The sequence below is a fragment of the Triticum dicoccoides genome, chromosome 6B (genome assembly GCF_002162155.2).
Source record: "Triticum dicoccoides isolate Atlit2015 ecotype Zavitan chromosome 6B, WEW_v2.0, whole genome shotgun sequence".
NCBI lineage: Eukaryota > Viridiplantae > Streptophyta > Magnoliopsida > Poales > Poaceae > Triticum > Triticum dicoccoides.
This window is the reverse complement of record NC_041391.1, coordinates 527,949,115-527,959,204: the sequence shown is the minus strand read 5'-3', so window position 1 is coordinate 527,959,204 and position 10,090 is coordinate 527,949,115.

Sequence of the window (10,090 nt, the reverse complement as noted above, 5' to 3'; positions counted from 1 at the left end):
CATCTTGTGTACTTCCGCAAGATATGCTTCCATGTGCTAGTACTCCGGCTCATACACCTTGTTGTAGAAGTTGACGAGGAGTTGTGAATCTCCCTTGATGACGAGGCGCTTCACCCCCAGTGCTGCCGCAGCTTTCAGGCCTGCTATGAGGCCCTCATATTCTGCTATGTTGTTGGAGACCTTCTCACCCTGATGGAAACAGAGCTGTACAACATAGTAGAGCTTGTTCTGAGTGGGGGGTATAAGAACTGCACCAGCCCCTACGCCCTGTCGTGAGAATGCTCCATCGGAGTACATGACCCAGCCATCTGGTGCCTCACTTCCTGGGGAGAGAGACCAATCCTCGCTCGCCTTGAGCCCTGGTGCTTCAGTCCATTCAGCCACGAAATCAGCAAGTGCGACTCCCTTGACAACCCTGGTTGTGCTGAACTCCAACTGAAATGCCTGCAGCTCGATGTTCCATTCAGCGACCCTCCCAGCAGAGTTGGGGCTCCTGAGTACCCTTTCTAATGGGTAGGCCGAGACGACCTTGATGGGGTGACCTTGAAAGTAGTGCCGCAACTTACGTGAAGCCACCAAGAGCACGAGCAAGAGCGTCTGAGGCATGGGGTACCGCGCCCTTGCATCCCGCAGCACCGTGCTGACGAAGTACACTGGATGCTCGACAAGGGTGGGCGCGCTGAAGTGGCATGTGTCCTCTGGAGGTTGAGGCGCTTCCTGAGACGATGGAGCCCCCAACGCTTGGTTGCTTGGTGTGGCCTCTTCTGCCCTGGGGGCATCTTCCTGTTGAGCTTGGTCCCCTGCTGCCGCTGGCATGGTCCTCACGAGGCCTTCCTGGTCTTGTGTTGCCCCGGCTGAGGCCATGGCTGTCGGCGTTCTAGGAACGGGGTTCCCCAGACTTGCCTGCCCGCGGCCTGTGGCATGGCTCAAGGGAAGGCCCAGTATGGCCCGTCTTCATCAACCCAAGCTCAAGACCCTCGCGAGGGGCCAAGCCTCGTGGGGCGGACGACACAAGGCTTCCTCAGGGGCGGCCTCACCGGGCAGGCTCGCGAGGAGGCGGAGAGATCAAGGCAGGGGTACCTCACGAGGTGCTCATGACGCAAGCGATGACGATCGAGACCAGGCGGGCGCCAGCTTGCGCAGTGTCCTCGTTTCCTCTTTGGTGCAAAGGGGGCAAGCGCAGGCACGAAGTACGGAGGCATCAAGCAAAGGTTACCATATCGGTGCAACAAGACCAAGACTGGCAGGGCGGTAGGACGGAGGTCACCGTGGAGCCCAATACGGCGTCATCGCCAGTGCCTTTGGCAGTCGAAGACCAACTTTAGTCAGGATAACTTGTACTAGTTGTTCCCCTTCGAAACGACCGTTGTTGGCTCCCTTCCCACTCAATATTTTGGAAGAGGACCAGGGCCTCTATAAATAGAGATAGTCACCATAGTAGGAGGGAGAGCTCATCTCATCTGGGGACAGACCGAATCCACCCAAGTAGAACACCGCACCAGCTCAAGAACACCTCTCGCGAGGCTGTTCTTCCTTTGTACTGTTCATCATCAGCCCCTGAGGCAATCCACCACACCCCAAACTAGAGTAGGGTATTACACCACAACGGTGGCCCGAACTAGTATAAACCTTGTGCCCCTTGTGTTGCTCATCGTGTAGCTTAGATTCATAGCAAGGCTTTGACACGTGGATCGGTAGGGGGAAGATCTTTGCGCGCACCCCATAGTTCGAACCTTAAGGGTTTTGCCGGAACCCGATATCCAACATTTGGCGTGCCAGGTAGGGGTGCACCGGAATCCTTCTTCCGTTGTCCCGTGTTCCATCGTTCGTCGCATCCATGGCTGACGCTCACCGAGCTCACGCTGAGCGTCGGGCTGCTCTCGCCACCCGCGTCGACCAGACGGCTCCCGTCGGTGGGCCTCCCTGTCGTTCCCTATCACATGCCGCCAACACCGCCACCAGCCCGACGGGGAACAAGCAGCAATCATCGTCGTTGCATCCCTCGGTGCGGCGGGAAGGCCGCACTGCCACTCCGTCGCTGACTCTAGCTGGTTCATCGTCGCACGCTCGTCGCGCTCCCATGGACGCGCAGGATGCATTGCTCCTGGCACGTGAGCTCCTGCACTACTGCCCCATCGACGACCTCTACGAGGAGTGGCTCGCTCACATCACCGATCTTGTCAGCGCGCAGGGGGCTCCCCTGCACCGTCCCTCTCACTGCCTCGCCCTCCATCCTGCGTGGGTGATGCTGCTCAGGAGGTCCCTCGCCACCTCCTCCCCAAGAAGGTGCCCTAGCTCCAAAGCGCGCGGCCCCTAGACGAGACCCGCCGCGTCCATTGCCCGCGCGACAAGAAAGGAGCTGCCAAGAAATCCCTTGGCCTCAAGAAGGCGCTCGAGTGCTCCCCGCTCTGGCGCGTCAAGACCGCATCCCTGCGCCAGCACGTCAAGACTCCGCGCTGCCCCTGGAGGCGGCGTGCGGGAATCCCCAAGAGCAAGCCCTGCGTCTGCAAATGGCTCTGATGGCCACCGCAGGCTGCCGCGCCTTCACCACTGGGCTATGCAGTGTCGCCTGGCCAGGCAAGTTCAAGCTGGATCTGCCTCCTCGATATGACGGCACTGCCGACCCCACGGAATTCCTGCAGCTCTATGAGCTGGGCATCGAGGCGGCCAACAGAGACGAAAAGGTCATGGCGAACTGGTTTCCCATGGCGCTCAAGGATGGTGCCTGCACCTGGCTCCTGAACCTGCCTCCCGACTCGATCTCCTCTTGGGACGAGATGCGCACCCGCTTCATCGCCAACTTCCAGGGCACTCGCGACCGTGCTCCAGTCGTGGGTCATCAAGCAGCAACCTGGAGAGACCTTGCAGAAGTACATCCCGCGCTTCAACAACGCTCGCCTCAAGATTCCCAAGGTGACTGAGGAGGCCATCATCTTGGCGTTCTCTGACGGCGTCCGCAACGTCAAGATGAAGGAGGAGCTAGCTATCCACGAGGATCTGTGCATGTCTCTGGAGTTGTTCAACCTGGCGACCAAGTGCACGAGGGCTGAGGAGGGGCGCCTCTCCCTTCTCGAGCTTCCAGCTGCTGAGAAGAAAGCCAAGGCCAAGGACGTGAAGCGCAAGGGAGTAGCTGTACTCACAGCAGAACCAGACACGAAGCGCGGCAGGGACCAGCCAGAGTCGTCCAAGGGCAGCCGATACTGCGTCTACCACGATCTCCAGACCCACAACACCAACGAATGCCAAGAGCTCAGGGCCATTCGAGAAGGACGCATCGGTCGACGCCCCGAGCGCAACCATCGGGGCTACGGCCGAGGAGGAGGAAGAGGTGGAGGACGATGGGACGACCGAGGCCCTCGCCAGGAGTGGCGCGACCGATCTCGTGAGAATCGCTGGCAGGACCAACCTCGCGAGGGGGCTTGGGGGGATCAGCCTTGCGAGGATCGCCCACAGGGCAACGCAGGCCTTCCTCCTCTACCACCACCGCCAAGAAGGAATGACGACCATCACCAGGACGAGGGGGCTGGGGGCTTCCAGGAGCCACGTGCTATCACTTTCATCCTGGGTGGTGCCCAGGCCCCAGCCTCTCGGCGCATCTTCAAGCGGTTTGCTCGCGAGGTGAACGCCGTACTCCCCAAGCTCAAGGCCACACGCCCTCTCAGGTGGTCCACGCGCGCCATCACATTCAGCTCATCGGATCAGCTCAAGTGTGCGGCTACAACTGGCGTCCTCCCAATGCTTTGTTCCCCAATCATCAGCAATGTGCAAGTCACCAGGACCCTCATCAATGGCAGCGCAGGGCTCAACATTCTGTCTGTCAAGACATTCAACAGTCTCCAAGTGCCATATGATCAACTTTAGCCAACCGAGCCTTTCTCAGGGGTCACTGACGGTTCCACCACTCCGATAGGGCAGGTTCGCGTCCCTGTCACCTTCGGGCAGCGCAAGAACTATCAGACCGAGCTCATCGACTTCGACGTTGCCCACATTTGCCTACCGTACAATGCCATCCTCGGGTATCCAGCCTTGGCCAAGTTCATGGTAGTGACTCGCCATGGCTAGAATGTCCTCAAGATGCCGGGAAGCGGCGGAATCATCACAGTCCCCTGCGAAGAGAAGGATGCGGTGTGCTCTCTCGAGCGTGCCTTCCAAGCTGCATCAGTTGAAGACCCAGACAGCAAGAGTGAGAACCCTCCCGAGGCAGTTCCTAAGAAGAAGAAGACATCACCCAGCTCAAGGCCTCAGGAGGTAGGCGTCTCCGGGGGCGCCGCATCAGGATCTGCGCCCATCCAAGGGGCGCCTCCCTCCGTCGCATAGGAAGGCGCGCCCGGCGCCCTCCTCGGGCAAGGCTCGAGGGCTCTCTCCTGGAGGGCCTCGGACTTTGCCAAGATCATGAGGGAGGCGCTCGGGCACCACTTGGAGGCGTGCTTTGCGGCACGTTTCCCTCAGGAAGGCATGGGGCAAGGAGGGCCCAACCCTCAGGAGTTCATCACCAAGGTCACTCAAGAGCTGCAGGAATCGAGAGTCATGCGCGGCAATCACTGCCTGCCCAGCACAGCTCCCCATCCAGGCGAGGATGGTGGGCTGCGCGTCTGCATTGACTACCTAGGGCTCAACCGAGTCGCATCTCAGGAGTGTTTCTGGCCTTCGCGCATGGGACGCTGCGAGGGTCCACCGCACAGCTACGCTTGCATGCCTTTCGGCCTGCCAAACGCAGCTGCTGCTCACCAGCATCTTATGCGGAGCATTCTGGAAGCTCAGGAGGCCAGGCACCACGCAGTCCTGGTAGAGATGGAGATGGTCCTCAAGGGGCCGCCCGGACCCCCCAGAGCTCCCGAGGCAGGGCTCTAGTGGCTCGTGAAGATCGGCTTCTTCACCATGCATCGTCAGCTACTTCAACACCCGCTCTACAATGGCATCAAGTGACATCTTTCGAGTTACATTTCAGCTGGGAGCGCCCTCAGGGCTGCATTATTCCTAGGTCACGTGGGTCTGTCCCTGCGGCATGTATCCCTTTTGCTTATGTCTTTAGTTTACCTTGTTGGGAGCGCCCCTCAGGCTGCATTACCCCCAAGACGCTCAGGCCTGACCCAGTGGCATGTATCTTTCCTGCATCTATCTAAGTTGGTTTGCCTTCATGCTTAACCCGCTTGCAATAATCGCCTGCTCGATTGACACCTACCTTTGGAGCCGCTCGAACTGGCACGGCGCTTGCACATCGGTCCGTCCCTACAACATCAACAAATCAAATCTGAGTGGTCGAGCTCTGACCCGCGGCAGCCCCGCAAGCGTCACCTCACCAGGCCCTTAGTGCCCTCACCACTCTCTCGGAGCAACCAATGGCCGGCCGACAATTGTAATGTCAACCCTTTCTTCTCTCGTGTTGGCTTAAAGGGACTACCTGAGGAATAATGTGGGGGGCGTCGTGAGCTCGCTCACTCTCTCTTGCCCGTATAATCCGCTCGCGCGTTAAAAGGGGGGCTCCTGAGCATCACGACTCAGGAGCTCTTACTAGCTCTCCAGCCCTCACCCCCTAGCCTTGTCCACGGTAGCGCGGCCTGGCATACCAGCGGCGGCTGAGCTCGCTCGAGGGCCGGGACCTGAGGACGTAGAGCACGAAGGAGAGTGCAGAGAAGGGAGGAGAAGCTCGCGAAGGCTTAGCCCAGATGCATCCCAGCTGCCGACGCGCAAGTCCGGCACCATGCAAGGAACGACATCATGCTTTCGAGATAAGTCCCGCTCCTAGAATAGCTAATCGATGCGGCGCCAAACCTCCACCCATTGCGGCTCTGTAACGGTGATGCTACCTTCCTTTCTTGCCTTTCGCCGGCTGCTTGAGCACTAAAGGGGACCTCCTAAGCATCACGCCTCAGGGGCTCTTACTGGACCTTGGGCCGCTCACCTCCTGGCCTTGACCACGGCATCGCGACCTGGCATACCAGCGACGGCTGAAGCCTGCCTGGGGACCGGGACCTGTCAGCGTAGAGCACCAAGTCGTCGCGTGGTTAGAAAGGGGGAACCGAGCCGAGACAGGACATGCATTTTGCACCACTTCATAATAAGGATAATATCGACAAAAGACATTGCAGACGCTTTACATGCCACCATGGGGTATTTCCTTGATTCCTCACAGGGAACAAAAGATGCTAACCCTAAGGAGCCCTAACTACACACGCCTCCACGGTCGACGCCATCATCAACAGTGGGCCACGAGGGGCCGGCGCCAACCCCATCCAGATCAGCCGCGCCGGCGGCCTGATGCAGCTGCCTTGCTCCAAGCACAATGCGAGCTCGAGGGCACGTAGCTGTCGTTGCTCGTCTCCAGAGTTGCGAAGAGCTCGGGAGAGTTGCTGGAGTCCCAAGCATCACAACTACTGCCGGAGGAGCCGCTGGGGAAGCGGGTGGCAGGCCTAAACCTTGCCACATCGACGTCCTGGCCGCCTCCTCTGGGGCAGCACTCCAGCCGGCGTCCTTCTGAATCGAAGACCTTGAAGAGCATCAAGGAGGTGCCATTGTATTCGAAATGAATCACGAGGGCACCTCCTGTTCGGCAGACTCGGACGATCTCGCCCCAGCCCCGGGTCATGTAAACCTTGCCCGGAGCGATGATTCAACCTCCGCTTCGGTCGTTGGGGTACCGCAGTCGGCGTGCTGCAGCCAAAGCTCGAGAGGCCCCTTCGGCGGCATCTCGAAGGCGAAGAAAGAAGGAAAGCGGATCCAAGAGCTTGGAGGCATGGCGGTGTGAAGAACGAGCTCGCGAGAGGAGTCCGTGGCATGGACTCCAGGAGCAACGATGCGCACCGCCGTGACTCGTCGTCACCGCCGACAGCGCGGGCGGTGCCGCTTGACATCTTCTTCTCTAGGGCCCTCAGCCCGGGCATACAGAGGGAGCGGAAACCCGAGAGGTGGCCGCTCGTACCAGGGCCTCGACGTCTCCGGCCGAGCAACCTCATCGCAACAGCCGGGGACCGGCCGTTTCTTCGGCGGGAGCGGGTCGAGCCCCTCTTGGGGGGCCTTTCCTTTCTCCTCGGCTGAGAACTGGCGGATCGGTGCCGTTGGCGACAAGATGGAGACGGAGTGAGGAAGAAGGAGCTAGCGGAGCGAGAAGGGATGGACTGCGGGGGCTCACGCCTCTTCGTACTTATAGTCCAGAGGAGGCCAACCGTCGGCCTCCACGATTGCAGGTAATCATGCCTCTTTTTGCATGTAGCAGGGACTCGTCAAATCGGGCTGTTGACAAGGCATCGTGGGGAAGCGGAGACGCCCACATCCAATCAACCGCCACGCGACAACCAAGGCCGCAGTCTGTTGGGGCCCACGTTGCTCCGCACTTGCCCTTCTGCTTCGCTGCTAAGCCAAGTCCGAGCGTGCCTTGGACCTGGGGGCTACTATCGGCATTCTGGGAACAGGGGTCCCCAGACTTGCCTGCCTGCGTCCTATGGCGTGGCTCAAGGGGAGGCCCAGTATGGCCCGTCTTCATCAACCCAAGCTCAAGACCCTCGCGGGGCGGACGACGCAAGGCTTCCTCAGGGGAGGCCTCACTAGGCAGGCTCACGAGGAGGCGGAGAGATCAAGTCAGGGGTACCTCGCGATGTGCTCATGACGCAAGCCATGACGATCAAGACCAGACGGGCGCCAGTGTTACGCCCTCGATGCGGCTATATCTCCCACGTGTCGAAGCACGACTTAGAGGCATAACCGCATTGAAAGCAATGTCGCAAGAGTGGTAATCTTCACACAACCCATGTAATGCATAAGGAAAAAAGATACATAGTTGGCTTACAATTGCCACTTCACACAATTACATGAACAAAGCATTACATCATCCAAATACACTCAAGGTCCGACTACGGAACCAAAATAAAAGAAGAACCCCAAATGCGACAAGGTCCCCGATCGACCCCAACTGGGCTCCACTACTGATCAACTAGAACGAAGCAAGACAAAGGACAAGATCTTCAACTAGCTCCTCCTTGAGCTTGGTTGCGTCATCTGCACGGACTCAACGGCACCTGCAAACTGGTTTTGGAAGTATCTGTGAGCCACAGGGACTCAGCAATCTCACACCCTCGTGATCAAGACTATTTAAGCTTATGGCTAAGGTAAAGGTATGAGGTGGAGCTGCAGCAAGCGACTAGCATATATGGTGGCTAACATACGCAAATGAGAGCGAGAAGAGAAGGCAAAGCACGATCGATGAAACTATGATGAAGAAGTGATCCTAAACAACCTACGTCAGACATAACTCCAACACCGTGTTCACTTCCCGAACTCCGCCGGAAAGAGACCATCACGGTTACACACGCGGTTGATTCATTTTAATTAAGTTAAGGTTCAAGTTATCTACAACCGGACATTAACAAATTCCCATCTGCCCATAACCGCTGGCACGGCTTTCAAAAGTTCAAATCCCTGCAGGGGTGTCCCAACTTAGCCCATCACAAGCTCTCACGGTCAACGAAGGAATAGACCTCCTCCCGAGACGTTCCGATCAGACTCGGTATCCCGGTACAACAAGACATTTCGACAGGGTAAAACTAAACCAGCAACACCGCCCGAATGTGCCGACAAATCCCGATAGGAGCTGCACATATCTCTTTCTCAGGGCACACTCAGATGAGCGCTCCATACAACTAAAACCAAACCTCGAGTATCCCCGAGGGGGAGCTGAAACATGAACTCAAATTATCAAGAATGACATAATACCAGCTCCAATGATACGGTTGAAAGAATTGCACTCCGGATAGCAAGATGAAGAAAACTTGAGCTCCTCGGAAAAGAATCTTGATGAACACTTCAAGAAGGAATATAAATCCTTGATGAACCCTCATGTAGAACCTTCATGAGAACTCCGGTAAACAAAAGGTAACGAAAAGAAAGAGAAGTTGAGAACACAAGGTAAAACCTTGTAATGATTTAGATGAATCTCCATGGTGAAATAATTGAGAGAACTTGGAACTCCGGGAAAAGAAAGATGAACAAAAGAAATCAAGAATTTGATGAGCCTCTGGAATAGGGAATTGAGTTCAGTCGATGCAACAAGAATAAGAATTACATTATGCCTATCCTTCACCAATTAAATTGATGACAAAAAATGGATTTGGCATACTACTCATTCTCGTATCAAGGATTAAAAGAGATATAACATAAACTTAATGGACCACCGGTAGGATTGAAACAACGAATGAATTGATATGATGAAGAAGGAAGAGAACACTTGAGCGAACCACCGAAAGAATTGAAAATGATCGAAGTAGGGGTGCATCACCGGTAAGAATTAGCAAATGAACGAAGGTGCTTGAGACAAACTAGATACATGAGAACGAAGAGATCAAGAACTGATTAGAGGATATTTGATTGATGCGCCGGCAAGATAGGTCAATGATAACTGGCAGCTGAGAATGAATAAACCTGAATTGATGGACTCCGGATAACAAACTGAGAAGACTCTTGAATTACTCCGGATAGGTGAAAAGAATTCTCACGATCAAAACAATTACGAGAGGATGGCAACAAGCTAGAATCACGAATCTTGAAGAGAATGGAGCAAGATTAAAGAGAAACTCTTCTTCGGTCTTCAAAATGACGAGAAACATCACCAAGAATTATTTAGAAACTCCGGAAGAATCAAAACGGAGAGGTTGAGCCAACGATGAAAAGAATTGTGAAAGATCTAGGAGAAATACATATGACTGATGATGAATCATTCTTACGTCAAACTTTGACAAGAACTTTGAGGATAGCTCCGGGAAAATAAGAGTCAGGTAAGATCCTGGGAACAGACCTGTGGGTTAGGGCCCACTCAAAAGAAACAGCGTTGAAATGATTTAAAAGAGAGGTTGCATCGGTTGAATTAAATGACTTGAATGAGATAACATCCTCGAAAGATCTTGAAAGAATCTTGAATGACAAGACGAACCTTTTGAGAAAATTTGAGCACTCCGGGACAATTGAATAGCGAGAGGTGAAAGATTGAGAATTGCACCAGCATGAGAAAGCATTGAAAACGAGGAAAGGGATATGATCAACACCAAAAGCTTGACTTGAAACCACCGGAGAAGATAAAAGAAACGAAGAATGATGAACTAGA